Source organism: Bos grunniens, chromosome 4 (assembly GCF_055505025.1).
Source record: "Bos grunniens cultivar Pamir isolate PY7600 chromosome 4, Bosgru_T2T1.0, whole genome shotgun sequence".
In the NCBI taxonomy this organism is placed as follows: Eukaryota; Metazoa; Chordata; class Mammalia; order Artiodactyla; family Bovidae; genus Bos; species Bos grunniens.
The window spans coordinates 94,603,574-94,619,652 of NC_141168.1; the positions used below are offsets into that span (position 1 = coordinate 94,603,574).

At 37.0% G+C, this 16,079-nt stretch overlaps 1 protein-coding gene across 14 annotated transcripts in view; it reads right to left on the minus strand.

The window, feature by feature from the left end:
• The window catches only part of AHR (aryl hydrocarbon receptor), a 503,901-nt gene that overhangs the window by 158,550 nt on the left and 329,272 nt on the right, over positions 1-16,079 (minus strand). Inside the window, exon 7 of one of the 14 annotated variants that reach the window (XM_086397509.1) lies at positions 423-505. The exons of 12 other annotated variants lie outside the window; for them this stretch is intronic. The gene's annotated coding sequence lies outside the window, so the exon portion shown is untranslated. Of the gene's footprint in view, positions 1-422; positions 506-16,079 lie in introns of those variants that run through there. One more of the 14 variants, XM_086397508.1, reaches the window with a different exon arrangement.

A 16,079-nucleotide genomic window follows, 5' to 3' on the forward strand; every position in this document is an offset into this window, starting at 1 on the left:
AAATAGCCATGCTGCAAGATCAGATACACAGATTTGAGAAAATGATTATATTTTGTGGTGATCAGGTAAGGGCCAATTAAAAGTGTGACTCACCATTCTCATATGTCAGTATTCACAACAAAGCTAACAGGAGTTTTAGAATAAGAGAAAGAAAATATCCTCATACAGCTTGTTACTAGACATTCAGATAGGAGACTTGCTACTAATAATAAAGCAATTCTTACTATGGGGCAGATGTTCTGTGCTTAACAGAAAGGACTATGTTAAGTCTTCTACTTGCTTATCATGTAATCTCTTCTATTAATTCCCCTACATTTGAGGTTAGTGTTTTATATAATACAACCCATCACATCAATTCTTGTGTCTCTGGATTATCCTATCACATCTGGCAATACTCAACAGCATTTCCTTCTTAAACTCACCTCTTTTGGCTTCTGTGAGATTTAACTTCTGATTCAACTTCTACCTGTTGAAATACTCATGGGTGCTAGGTACTCTGTGAGCTCTGGAGAAAAGAAAAATAAGACTTGAATCCTTCCTTCAAGATTCATATACTCTAGTTAGGATATATACATAAAAATATGTAGCAGAGTGAAATCACAGAAGCATGCATCAACCCCAATCATAGCTCAGATGAATGGCTGGGCAACTCTATGGACGGGTATTTGTAGCAAGGAATTACACGGAAGAGATGATGGTCGTGCAGCTCTTCACTGCTGGATGCACATGTGCCAAGTGGAGAAGAACATCGGAGGCAGAAGGAATGCAGGAGTGCATTCATAAAGGCAGGGAACAAGGTACCATATTTAGGAACAGAGAAGTAGTTTCCCATTTTTAAGGGACAAAGCAAGATGGAGGAGCTCTTACTTATATGAAGAATAAACTTTGATGTTTATGAAAAATCATGTAATTATCCACTCATTTGTCCATGCATTCATTCATACAAAAATACATTCTCAAACACTTACTATGGGGTTAGACTCTGTGATAGATCCTGCAGAGAAAATACTGAGCCAGATAGTTTAGGATCTAAAGGTGGAGACAGACTATTACACAAGAAATTACAATAATGCATAATGGAGCAGGGATCCCAATCTGAGCTACGGTGCCAAGGTAGGCTCCCTGGAGTATTAATGCTCAGTACGATGGGGGTAAGTAGGAGTTAGACAGTTGAAGTCTGCAGGAGACAGGGAGGGAAAGAATTCTGCACTCAGAGGAAACTGCCTCTTCCAAGGCATAGGGGCAACAGGGAGAATTTCAGTATGGAGCTGCAGCTGAAGGTTGAAGGCTTACCAAGTGGGGGCAGGGGCTGACTGTGATAAAAGGGTGAGTGACCATGTTTAGGAGTTGACACATTTTGGGGAGGGCAAAGGGGAGCCTCTGCAAGGTTTGAGGCAGGGCATTTTATAAGGATCACTCTGGCAGCACTACAGAGAATGAAATAGAAGGGAGCAAAACTAGGGGATGTTAGACTAGTTGGAAGGCTAATGGATAGAGTAACAGCAGTGGTAATGATAATAATCCTCAGTGGTGGTTAATAGAGGCTTACTATGAGCCAGGTCCTGTGTCAAACGCTTTGTACTTACTTCAAACCTCACAGCCACCCTATGAAGTAGGTACTAATTCCCTTTCACAGATGAGAAAACTGAGGCACAATGATCTGTTCAAGGTCATGCAGATAGTAGGTGACTGAGAATTAAAAGACAAGCCATCTGGCTTTAACACAATTTCCACTATCCTGCTTAGATGTGACATTGGCATTAATTACAGCAGAGAAATGACAATTGAGAAAACTGAATAGAATTGAGAGCCATTTTGGAAGGAAACCAATAAAATTAAATATGTCAGTCAAAATTAGAGAAGAAAATTACTTTAGCTTTTGCCCTAGGAAGCTACTTTCAAATAGTAAGTGATTTTCTTTAAACGCTTTGTTTATATTAAAGCTCATCAGCTAAAACAGCTCTCTGTTGCTCAAAACATCAAATCCAAATTCATGCTGGTTATTTATAATGTCCTCTGATAAATAGTTCTCCCTTTCATTTATTAATAAGATCAACAAATATTTAATGACCTACTCTAAGCACAGTTCTGTACATTTGTGGATGTTACAAAACACACACAGTTCTTGCCTCATGGATATTGGAGAAAGTGTTTAAGTTCCAGTTGTGGGTTTTCTATATTAGTGTTAAATACTCAAGGGCAAGGAATGGATGGTATATTTTTTGATTCAATGTACATGGTACAATGTTCTTTTTAGATGTTAGTTTTAAAAAATACACTGATGAAAAAAAGATGTTTAAATCAAATCTTTAAATTTTAACAATTTCAAATAATCCATTTTAAAACCTACAGCCAGATCTAGAGACTGTTGATGTTGTATATGTCTAAAAAAGCAAAAAGAAAGCATGGTATAAGATGTATTTATCCTTCTTAATGTCCCCAAAGTGAAAATGCAATTGAAGATTTAAAATAATGTCTTCTAAAAAAATAAAATAAGAAAATAATAATGTCTTCTGTATCATGTATTATCATCATTTTCATTGTTGATCAAATCCTAATTGGACTCAGTTGAAATTAACTTGGAGATAACTGCCTGGTCAACCAGATATGTTAACAAGATGCTGACTATCACTGACTGATTAATTTTGCATGCAGATTGCCTTAGTAACCACAGAACAGTTGTAATTCAATCATAAGCTTTAAAAAATCTCAATTAGAAAACTAACATTAAATTTTTAGAGGTTTAAAATAAAGACAATGCTGGTCACATATAGTGGTTAACGAGTTATAGTCTTAAGAAATGAGAATATTTCAACAATGTATTGACATTCTAGTTTCACATAATAAGTAACTATAGTGAGGAAAATATATTTCTAATAAAATTCCCTACATTCTAGAAGCATCCCTGTTTTAATTTTTTTTTAACCTAAATCTGTGCTTTGTGTAAAGAGAAAAAATGTACTGAGTTATAATGCATTTTATTAGCACTATGTACATATTAGCTGCTTTGTGTTCAGAATGGTAGCAATTGCTTTGTATATTAAAGTAATTCTTGCGAATTTGTGAAATATTGTCATAAAGTGCTTTTTCTTACTGTAATCTTTGTGGTATCAACTGTCATAATACCCTTTTTACACAAACATTTATGTGCTGTCACATAAACATGCTTTTAAAAACTCAAACAAAAAGATTTTTATTAAAAAAATAAGAACTTGTAAGGTTGGCATACTTATTATGTTCCCAGGGGATTTAAAGTCAGGAAGATAGACCTAATTTTGAATTTGACATGAATTCATTGTAGAAAAGTATATGTTCTGATTGTCCTGGGTCTGCCCTTTTCATCTGCTGGTGATGATGATGAACACCAATTGTTACACTACTTTATCCTGTAGTGTCTGCCTTAGTACTGGTTACTTTCACAGGAAGGGTTTCCCACCATTAGTTAAATCTAGAAGTTTGTCAAGAATCAAATTTCCATTAAAATAGACTTTATTTTCCCAATAAGTAACAATCTCCCATTTAAAAAAAGGGGGGGATTTTTTTTTTAATGGATAAGCTTAGTGAAACTTATCACAGATCTGGAATTAGGAAAAATTAGAAATGTGTATACAGTTATTTTCAATATTCCATTCTACTTTCCCCGTTTTGTTTTTTTTTTTTTTTTCTTGTCCTAAACGTTAAATACCAGTGCTAAGAAGGCGATTATCTTTTAATAAACTTTGAAATGCTGCTTCAGACAGAAATCAGTAGGACCACAAATCAATGAAATTTCTAACCTAACACTTTAACATATATCCTAGTCTTTCTGGGTTAACAAATGTAGGTTTTCTGGGATAATCAATCACTAGTAACTCAGCTAAATAAAAATGAAACTCCCAAACAATGTACTTCCACATTCCATGTCTAAAGTTGTTTTACTGGAAGGACCTAATTGTTGATCTGGATGTTTTAAATTTTTTCAAAGCACAGACAACATGCTATCCAAGTTACAAAACTTAGGGCTTTGTTTATCAGACATTCAATTACATGAGGAAATTTATGTGACTATCTTCCAAATTTAGAATCATTGTAATTGAACTTATGGTAATCAAGAATCTATGAGTTTACGTAACTTTGGGAGTTTGTTGTGAAGATGTGAAAATCCCCACCTTTGCTTCATGCTGAGGTGAACTGATATTCTTGCATTCAGATGATTCTCCAATCCACAATTACACTTGTTAAAGGAACAGATGAGTCATTTAGGACCTTAATTTATTTCCTGACAAATAATCAGTGACAAATTCCTTTAATATCAATAAATTAACTTTTCCTAATAATTACTAAAAAATTCCACTTTCATACACACATACACACACAGTCGCAGCCTTTTTGCAGACTGTGGATTTCTGCTCTGTGGCCATAATTTATTTCCTTTTTCCTCTTTGTCTAGACTTGCACTAAGGAAAATGTTTCCAACTTGTGCAGTGTTCCACTCACGTATCCTCTCCCTTCTCATATCACTGCAGGCAGATGCTCCTAATAAGATCTTTTTTTTTTTTTTCTGCTGTAAAGGTATTTCTATCTGCAAAGTTTATTGTGAAGTTTAATTCCAATACTTTTTTTTAAATTTTATTTTATTTTTAAACTTTACAATATTGTATTGGTTTTTCCAAATATCGAAATGAATTGAATAAGATCTTATGATTTATCTAGAGCTTATCAGACAACTTTTACTTGGTGACAATGTAAGTATTTTGTGTAATAAATGAGAGATTCTTTTTCTTCCATCAGAAAACATGGCTGAAGCTGATAATCTAAAGCTAACTTGAAAACGTATTAAATGTACTTGAATCCAAACTCAAACTTTGTAAAATGATAATGTTGTGTTATTATGACTTGAATTTCCTATCATCTTTGTTAAAGACTTATGATTTACTGATTTAGAGCCAGCTATAATACATGTAAGAGCTTCACAGGTGGCGCTAGGGGTAAGGAACTTGCCTGCCAATGCAAGAGACATAAGAAACATGGGTTCAATCCTTGGGTCAGGAAGATTCCCCGGAGGAGGGCATGGCAACCCACCCCAATATTCTTTTTGTTTTAATTTTTAATTTATTTATTTTTAAATTGAGATAATTGCTTTACAGAATTGTGTTGGTTTCTGCCAAACATTAACATTCTTGCCTGGAGAATCCCATGGACAGAGGAGCCTGGTGGGCTACAGTCCATAGGGTCGCACAGAGTCAGACACTACTGAAGCGACTTAGCATGCAGGCACAATACATGTATGGAATAACAGAGGTTCAACAACTGACTATAAACAAACCCACTGGCTTATAGTTTCCCTGAATAAAACAGGGTATCAAAAATTTCCAAGTGATGGCAGTGTGAGACTCCCCAGAGGGGGACCTGAATCTGATGGAAGTTGGAGGATAGACAAAGAAAGAAGGCGCTAAGTAGAGGGACCCACTGGGCCAAGTGGCCAGAAAGCAGATCCAGGAGAGGACGAGTCCTGTGAGGATGTTCAAAGCAGAATATCAAGTCACTCATGGCCGGAACATGAAATAAAACAGTCTAACCCAGCAGGCACTGGTGTCAGAGAGATGAGCCCACAGTGTTCAGGGAACAGCTGCAGAAGATAGAGACCAAGAGCAGGAGTAAGAAGCAGGCAATGACAGAAACTGCGACCCCAAAATAGAAGCCAACACAATTCTGTAAAGCAATTATCCTTCAATTAAAAGTAAATAACTTTTTTTAAAAAAAGCAGGGATCCAGGCAGAGGGACTTGAGAGTTGAGAGAATTTGAGCTGAACCTACAGAAAGAACACTAGACGGCTGCCTGTGAGAACTGCTGGGTATACATCCCAATCCGCCTTCATCCCCCAAACCTGAAATAAAGCCCATCAATCCCAGCTCGGCAGCCCCATGGGGCTTAGCAGGCATGACTTCTGGGTTTAGAAGATCAGGATCCCAAAAGATAGACTTGCAGGACAAGGTAATAACCTCTGATACCCCATCTTAGATACCCGCCTCTGTTTACAGATCCTACTTTTAACAGCATGAAACCTTTTTTTAAAGAACTATAAATCTTGTCAGGTTTCACAGTTTCAAGACAGAAATGTATTACTGATCTTGACTGTTTTTCTCCACCCAGGTAGAACGTCTGCTTGTTAGAAGGCCAGCAAAGCCAACTCAGAGTGAAGCTGAGAAATCTAGAAAGCTTGCCTTGTGTCTTAATTTCCTATTTATGCAGTACTGTCTCCTTTCTGCAATGTGCTTCTTTCTCCTCTAAATGCAAGGTGAGGGTGTGAAAGCCTGCTCTTGAGCCTTTTGACTGAATAACAGATTATAATCTAATGTTTAGTCAGTGTGTTACCTTGAATGACCAGCTTTATTTTAAATAGGCCATCGCTTTCTAAGCGCTCCACGATACGCAATTTACATTTAAGAAGGAGAAGTGGGAAGAGTCACATGAGTCAGTAGTTGATGGTCTGGGGTGGGGGCGGGGAGGTGGTGGCGGTAAACTGGTGGTTTAAAATTCCTGTAGTCCTGCTCTTAAAGTGAATTTGGAGGATGTCTTTTAAGGAAGCTTGGAAGTTATATGAGAGAAGGTCCAAAGATACTCTTTCTCAAAGATAACCCACAAGAGATCAGGCCAACTCTATAAGGGACTAGCTCGAAACAGACTCCTGAAAACTGAAGGCAAGGAGAAAAGCCATGACCTATGGAAGATGAAAGCATTTTTTCCCCAAAGTACTAAACAATTTCAAATGCTATGGCAATGCTCAAATGATCATGTATCTATGCTAAGGAAGCATAAACACCATAAAACAATATAGTCCAGAGGACACTGCTGCTTTAAGGGTTGTCTTCTTTTTGTGAGTGGTAAGTTCCTGCAACATTAGACGATTGTAGTCTAAAAGTGAGTAATCTTTTTTCCTTGTCATGGCAGAGATTCAGCTCTTTAAAGATTATAGTCATTTTTAACATTGTCATTGTTTATTGTTATGAATCTGACAATGGGATTGAATTTTTAGATATTCAGGCCTTTCCCTTATGTACTGGTACCCTAAAGGTAGTCATTTCCGATGGTATTTGAAATTCTGAATCTTAATTCTTTCTCAAGTACAATGGAAACAAACAATCCATTTTAGGTCTTTCCCTGTTTCCTTCCTAAACAAAGGCTTTTCACTTATGCAGGCCCGTGCTCTCCCTATGAATTTAGGTTTAATTCTCATCAGTTGTCTTTCCCCTCTAACACATGCTTGACTGTGGTGCGAAGCAAGTTTTCAGTGTGTGATAGCTGCACTACTCAAGAAAGGAAATAGGTTTAATTTGTTGCTTTAAATTCATACAACACACACACACACACACACACACACACACTTCTGATTAAGTAGCTATAGGCTTTGAAGTTCTTAAATTAAAAAGTAATTTCAAAGTAGCTTTAGTTTTACTCTTTAGAATATTCAAAAATAAGTTGACACCATGAGACTTTCAAATGTCGCCCCCACCACAAGAGTCTATATCTACAAAGAAGTATCCCCCAAACGACTAGCTCCACACCTCTGAGGACAATATGCCTACTATGACCTCTAGGGCCTTAACAAAAAATTTAGTTTCAAGCTATCTTTCAGACTTCCCAGGTGGTGCTAGTGGTAAAGAAGTCGCATGCCAATGGAGGAGACATAAGAGATGCGGGTTTGATCCCTGGTTGGAAGATCTCCTGAAGGAGGGTATGGCAACCGGCTCCAGGATTCTTGCCTGTAGAATCCCATGCAGAGAAGCCTTGCTGGCCACAGTTGATGGGGTCATACCTGAAGTGACTCAGCACGCACACACAAGGGCAGCAATCAAGTGTGTGTCGTGCTCAGTAGCTTCAGTCGTGTCCAACTCTTCGCGACCAATGGGCTGTAGTCTGCTAGGTTCCTCAGCCCATGGGATTCTCCAGGCAAGTATACTGGAGTAGGTTGCCAAGCCCTCCTCAGCAATCAAGTATAAATGTTTATTATTTTTGTCTATGCAAACAAATTATTTTATATTGTTAGAAGTCTTTATCACTTGGAAAAATAAATCTTTGATGTTCCCTTTTCCCCTGTTATTGCCATTTTTATTTTTATTCCCAAATGAATTGTCAAATAAGCATTAGATCTTTTATAAAATACACACAATTTTAAGTCTGAATTGACTTTCAGTTAAATTTTACATTGAATTTAGAAGGTATAAATTCTCTAAATAAGTTTAAGGGTTCATATGAAAATTTAACTTCAAAATTCACTTAAAAAAAATTCATGGGTGCTTACTTGATAGTCTATTGTTAGAAATGGCTTTAAAGACAAATTACATTAAATCAACAAGCAGGGAATTCTGTTTTTAGTATCAGGGATTTCCTTTTTAACACATTTTTATTGACTTACAATTGATCCTGCCACAAAGACATTTATTAAACAAAACTGCAAGAATGCATAGATCCTATTTTTTCCTGAGTTTCACGTGTATATATCCATGCCATTTTGATCTGCTTGTTTGGTTTTTGCCCAGTTATGCTTACAGTGCCGCATTTTATCACCAGCCAACTTCAGTTGTCACACTAAAGGAATATTTTAAAACACACATTTAAACTGACAAAGTTGGCAAGCCCAGAAAGAAACAAGGGCACTAAGAGCAAACAGATGTCTGGATCTGGGCGAAAGCCTTTCTCTCTTGAGACAAACAAAATAATAATAACCCCAAGTTGCCAGAATTTGGCATGGTGGGCCAGAACCTATCAGGAGACAGTGGAATAACTTTATAGAAATGAACTCAGAATGTGTGATACACACTGTAGTTCTACCATTATGTGTTCACTTTAACTCCTGCTCTGGTCACTTTCAGATTGTATCTGGCTTTGTCTCTACGCAGAAAATTATTTCAACTGGTGAGACAATGAGCAATTAAGTTACCCACCAAATCACTCATCTTCTTTGGTGAAACTGTTTGTTTTCATCTAGTTTGTCGAATGCATCAGGTCTGTGACTCCCGGAGCATTTACTAACAATTTAGTATCTTTGAAGAGGCAGTGTGTCATCTCTCATAAGACATTATTTCATGGACACTAGCCCAAGCTCCCCCAGCTATGTACTTCTGGCACATCACCAAGCTGGTCTGTGGCTGTTTCTATTTTCTTACCAATAAAAGTGAAAACCTCTTTTCTCTATGATAAACTTTCCTGAGCTCCTCAAAGCCCACAGTCATTTCTTTCTATAGAAGAGATATGGGGTATGATAATCTTTTATTTTTATCTAGTTTGTTTCATTTTTTCTATTTCATGTTCAGGGCTCCCATTTCACTTAGCTTACTTTTTTCAAATTCTCTCTCTTTTTTATTGTTATTGTTCTTTCTCAAGCCTTTATCAAGTGTAGTAGAAAAGTATTTGCATATACATAGTATGTATAACATATATTTTAGATAATTTATGCATTTTTGCCCAGCCAAAATGTTATGATATTTTTATTCCACTTGCTTGATTCAGTATGAACAGAACACTAGATTTCTAATTTATATTCACTCAAAACTTTGATATAGTTCCATGTATTTTGGCATCTAATATTACTGCTAGAAGTCTAGAAAATTTATTACCTTAGTGACTTTTAAAAAAAATTTAAATGAGGCTTGAAACTTCTGATCCAATTCTGAGAATATAAAGATATGTTGTTTAAAAAAAGAAACAGGAAATTAACATATGATACAGTGGAGGTAGTTTAGTCCCCAAGTTGTGCTCAACTCTTTTCAAGTCCATCAACTATAGCCCAAGAGGTTCTTCTGTCCATGGGATTTTCCTGGAAAGAATACTGGAGTGGGTTGCCATTTCCTTCTCCAGGGGATCTTCCCCACCCAGGGATCAAACCCACATCTCCTGCCTCGTAGGCAGATTCTTTACCACTGAGCCACCCAGGAAGCCATGTATGAGACAGTATTATTAACTAAAGGATAGATTTTGTTCAAATTTCACAAAATTATATGCTAGTGCCCATTTTTTTGTTCTCATACCTTACTCAAGACTCCACATTGTATTTAATGCTCAAAATTCTTCAAGTTAGGCTTCAGCAGTACGAGAACTGAGAACTTCCAGATGTACAAGCTGAATTTAGAAAATTCAGAGATGAAATTGCCAACATGACTGGATCATGGAAAAAGCAAGGGAATTCCAAAAGAACATTTACTTCTGCTTCATTAACCACACTAATTGTGTGGATCACAACAAACTGTGGAAAATTCTTAAAGAGATAGGAATACCAGACCACTGTACCTGCCTCCTGAGAAACCTGTACCCAGGTCAAGAAGCAACAGAACCACACATGGGACAACAGAATGGTTCAAAATTGGGAAAGGAGTTAGTCAAGGCTATATATTGTCGCCCTGCTTATCTAACTTCTAGGAAGAGTACATCTTGCAAAATGCCAGGCTGGATGACTCACAAGCTGGAATCAAGATTGCCAGGCGAAGTAACAAGAAACTCAGATACGTAGATGACACCACTCTAATGGCAGAAAATGAAGATGAACTAAAGAGCTTCTTGATGAGGGTAAAGGTGAGAGCAAAAAAGCTGGCTTTAAACTCAACATTCAAAAAACTAAGATCATGGTGTCCAGTTTCATCACTTTATGGCAAAAAGATGGAGAATAAATGGAAACAGTGATAAATTTTAGTTTCTTGGGTTCCAAAATCACTGAAGATGGTGACTGCATGAAATTAAAAGATGCTTGTTCTTTGGAAGAAAAGCTATGATAAACCTAAATAGCCTACTAAAAAGCAGAGCCATTACTTTACTGACAGAGGTCCATATAGTCAAAGCTATGGTCTCTCCAGTAGTCATGTACAGATGTGAGAGGTAGACCATAAACAAGGCTGAGTGCTGAAGAATTGATGCTTTTGAACTGTGGTGTTGGAGAAGACTCCTGAGAGTCCCTTGGACTGAAAGGAGATCCAACCAGTCAATCCTAAAGGAAATCAGTCCTGAATATTCATTGAAAGGACTAATGCTGAAGCTGAAGCTCCAATACTTTGGCCACCTGATGTGAAAAGTTGACTCACTGGAAAAAACCCTGATGATGGGAAAGACTGAGGGCAGGAGGAGAAGGGGGTGACGGATGAGGATGAGATGGTTGGATGGCATCAACAACACAATGGACATGAGTTTGAGCAAACTCAAGGAGATAGTGAAAGACAGGTAAGCCTGGTGTGCTGCATTTCATGTGGTCTCAAAGAGCTGAACACAACTTAAGGACTGAACAATAACAATGACAACAGATACACCCATCATTTAAAAAGTGGATATTTATTTTCCCAATATATGTTTTTTTTTAAGTATCCTTGATATTAATTTCTCATTTTGATATTAATTTCTCCTTTAAATGCTCCCTTCTCTGCAGTCCCCTCTGTGTCAGTCTTCTAACTTTATTGAGGCTTTCAATGGCTAAGTCAAAATCTCTCTTAGCAAATGTCACACTGCACTTGAAAATATGTGGGTTACTTTCAAATATCTTTTGATATTGACTTCTAACATAATTCCACAGTAATAAGAAAACCAATGTTGTATGATTTCAATACCCTTAGAGCATGAAAATTTTGTACTTTCAAAAACATCCACCTACTGGTGGGTGAGAACTGTATAAATCTTAATTAGGTTGAACTGGTTGATAGTGCTTTTTGGGTCTACTATAAGCCTCCTACTTCTCTGTATGTTCATTCTACTAATTTTTCAGTTTCAATTTTTGGTACTGAAACTCCAACTAAAAATCTTGAATTTATCTACTTAAAAAATAACTGTAATATATAGTGGAACTATATATAACTTTGTATGTTCCCAGTCTCCTGTAAATGTGTTATCATACTTTCATAATTTAAAAAATCAAAGTGAAAAAAGAATTGTACCCATGCAGAGCAAATACTGAATAAGTGAATCCTACTCATTATTGCTATCACAATTACTGATTGGTGATGAATTTATGTCCCTGTTCCCATTTACATACCCCTGTCATCCCTTAGACTGAATTATATAAAACAACTTTCTCCCTAGTTCCGTTTTTTTCATTGAGTCATCAGCTCTCTTTGGCTTAAACACTGCCATCATCATGTCATTTATGGCTTTTTAAAATCTGGCCCAAGCATGCAGTTCTAGGAACATCTCTCACAACTTTGCTGCTGGGCACAGCTGCTCCGTGTAGCTGGTACACGTGCTCACTCATGCTCTAACACATCTCTGAGTCTGACAAGTCATCAGGGCCCAGGTTTTGATCGTTACACATTTGAACCTACCCTTTATCATGCCTATTTAGATCCTACTAACGTTGTTAGGTCTGCTCTTTTCTCAGGAGAACCATCCAGAAACGATTCAAATTCTCTTTTTTCCCCTTCCAGTTTTATTAGGCCACAATTGGCATATAGCACTGTATCAGTTTAAGGTATATAGCATGATGATTTGACTCGCATACATCATGAAATGATTACATTTTATCCTGTGACTCATTTAGTTTTGTAACGGGCAGTTTGTAGTTCTTAACCTCCCTCATCTATCTCACTCATCCTCCCACCCACTACCTGTCTGGCAACCACCTGTTTGTCCTCTATCTATGACTCTTTTTCTATTTTGTTAAGTTTGTTCATTGCTTTTTAAAATTCCACATATTTGCCTTTCTCTGTGTGACTTATTCACTTCACATAATACCCTATAGTTCCATCCATGTTGTCACAAATGGCAAATTTTTTCCTTTCTTATAGCTGATTAATATTCCACTGTGTGTGCATATATATATATGTGTGTGTGTGTGTGTGTGTGTGATAAATAGATGTATATATGCATGTATGTATGTGTATGTATTTACTCATTCATCTATCAGTGAACCCTTCATTACTGCCATATCTTGACTACTGTAAATAATCTACAATGAATTTATGGTGCATATATCTTCTCAAATCTATGTTTTTGTTTTCTTCAGATTACCCAGAAATGGAATTGCTAAATCATATGGCAGTTCTACCTTAAATTCTGAAGAAGCTTCAGACTGTTTTCCACAGTGGGTATACCAATTCATAATCACATCAACATGGCACAATGGTTCCGTTGTTGCCACATCCTCTCCACCATTTGTCTTTTTGATAATAGCCTTTCTGACAGGTGTGAAGTGGTGCCTCGTTATGGGTTTTGATTTGCATTTCCCTGATGAACGATGTTGAACATCTTCTCACGTGTCTGTTGGCCATCTATATATCTTCTTTAGAAAAATGTCTATTCACATCTTCTGCTTATTTTTTTTTGGGGGGTGGGGTGGGGGGTGTGCTTCCATGATAGCTCAGTTGGTAAAGAATCTGCCTGCAATGCAGGAGACCCTGGTTCAATTCCTGGTTGAGAAGATCCACTGGTGAAGGGATAGACTACCTACTCCAGTATTCTTGGGCTTCCCTTGTGGCTCAGCTGGTAAAGAATCCGCCTGCTCGTGTCTCTTTCAATTCTGGTTTCCTCGGTGTGTATGCCCAGCAGTGGGATTGCTGGGTCATAAGGCAGTTCTATTTCCAGTTTTTTAAGGAATCTCCACACTGTTCTCCATAGTGGCTGTACTAGTTTGCATTCTCACCAGCAGTGTAAGAGGGTTCCCTTTTTTCCACACCCTCTCCAGCATTTATTGTTTATAGACTTTTGGATTGCAGCTATTCTGACTGGCGTGAGATGGTACCTCATAGTGGTTTTGATTTGCATTTCTCTGATAATGAGTGATGCTGAGCATCTTTTCATGTGTTTGTTAGTCATCTGTATGTCTTCTTTGGAGAAATGTCTGTTTAGTTCTTTGGCCCATTTTTTGATTGGGTCGTTTATTTTTCTGGAATTGAGCTGCAGCAGTTGTTTGTATATTTTTGAGATTAAATCTTTGTCAGTTGCTTCATTTGCTATTGTTTTCTCCCATTCTGAAGGCTGTCTTTTCACCTTGCTTATAGTTCCCTTTGTTGTGCAGAAGCTTTTAAGTTTAATTAGGTCCAATTTGTTTATTTTTGCTTTTATTTTCAATATTCTGGGAGGTGGGTCATAGAGGATCCTGCTGTGATTTATATTGGATAGTGTTTTGCCTATGTTCTCCTCTAGGAGTTTTATAGTTTCTGGTCTTACGTTTAGGTCTTTAATCCATTTTGAGTTTATTTTTGTGTATGGTGTTAGAAAGTGTTTTAGTTTCATTGTTTTACAAGTGGTTGACCAGTTTTCCCAGCACCACTTGTTAAAGAGATTGTCTTTTCTCCATTGTATACTTTTGCCTCTTTTGTCAAAGATAAGGTGTCCATTGGTGCATGGATTTATCTCTGAGCTTTCTATTTTGTTCCATTGATCTATATTTCTGTCTTGTGCCAGTACCATACTGTCTTGGTGACTGTGGCTTTGTAGTAGAGCCTGAAGTCAGGCAGGTTGATTTCTCCAGTTCCATTCTTCTTTCTCAAGATTTCTTTGGCTATTTGAGGTTTTTTGTATTTCCATACAAATTGTGAAATTATTTGTTCTAGTTCTGTGAAAAATACCACTGGTAGCTTGATAGGGATTGCATTGTACCCCAATGTTCATTGCAGCACTGTTTATAATAGCCAGGACATGGAAGCAACCTAGATGTCCATCAGCAGACGAATGGATAAGAAAGCTGTGGTACATATACACAATGGAGTATTACTCAGCCATTAAAAAGAATACATGTGAATCAGTTCTAATGAGGTGGATGAAACTGGAGCCTATTATACAGAGTGAAGTAAGCCAGAAGGAAAAACACCAATATAGTATACTAACGCATAAATACAGAATTTAGAAAGATGGTAATGATAACCCTGTATGCGAGATAGCAAAAGAGACACTGACGTATAGAACAGTCTTTTGGACTCTGTGGGAGAGGGTGAGGGTGGGATGATTTGGGAGAATGGCATTGAAACATGTATAATATCATATGTGAAACGAATCACCAGTCCAGGTTCGATGCAGGATACAGGATGCTTGGGGCTGGTGCACTGGGATGACCCAGAGGGATGGTATGGGGAGGGAGGTGAGAGGGGGGGTTCAGGATGGGGAACACATGTACACCCGTGGCAGATTCATGTGGATATATGGCAAAACCAATACAATATTGTAAAGTAATTATCCTCCAATTAAAATAAATAAATTTATATTAAAAAATAAACTTTTTTTAATTGAAAAAAAAAGAATCCACCTGCAATGCAGGAGACCTGGGTTCAATATAAAACTCCCAATTTTTGAAAACAAATTATTCTTTTTTTATATTGAGTTGTATAATTCTTTGTATATTTAGGATATTAACCCATTGCCAGATTATGCTTTACAAGTACCTTCTCCCATGCAGTACGTGACCTTTTAATTTTAACACTAGTGTCTCTGACATCGCTATTTTACATCTTTTTTGTTTCATGCATCCCTTAACTATTTATTGTGGATCTATTAGGTGATCTTTACTATTTTCATCCTTTAACCTTCCTACTAGCTTTACAAATGGTTCATCTACCACCTTTACTGTATATCTGCCTTCATCAATGAGATTTTTCCTTTTGTAATTTTCATATTTCTAATTGCAGTCTTTTCCACTTAGAGAAGTCCCCCTTAACACTTCTTATAATGCTGGTTTAGAGGTGAATTCTTTTAGGTTGTATGTGCCTATAAAATAACTTCCCTTAACCTCAAATCTGAATGACAGCCTTGCTAGGTATTTTGATGGTAGCTTTTTTCCTTTCATTGCTTTAAGTGTATCATGCTAATACATGTGAACTGCAAAGTCTCTGCTGAAAAGCTAGCTGATAGTTTTGTGGAGGTTCCCTGTACAAAATGAGTTGCTTTTCCCTTGCTAATTTAAAATTTTATCATTAAATTTTTCCATTTTAATTATAATGTATCTTGGTATAAATCTTTTTGGGTTGATCTTGTTTGGTATTCTCTGTGTTTTGTGGACCTGGATATCTATTCCTTTCCCAGGTTAGAAAAGTTTTCAGCTAGTATCACTTCAAAAAAGTTTTGTCTCTCTCTCTCTTCTGGGATTCCTATAATGCAAATGTTACAATGCTTGATATTGTCCCAGAGGCTTAAA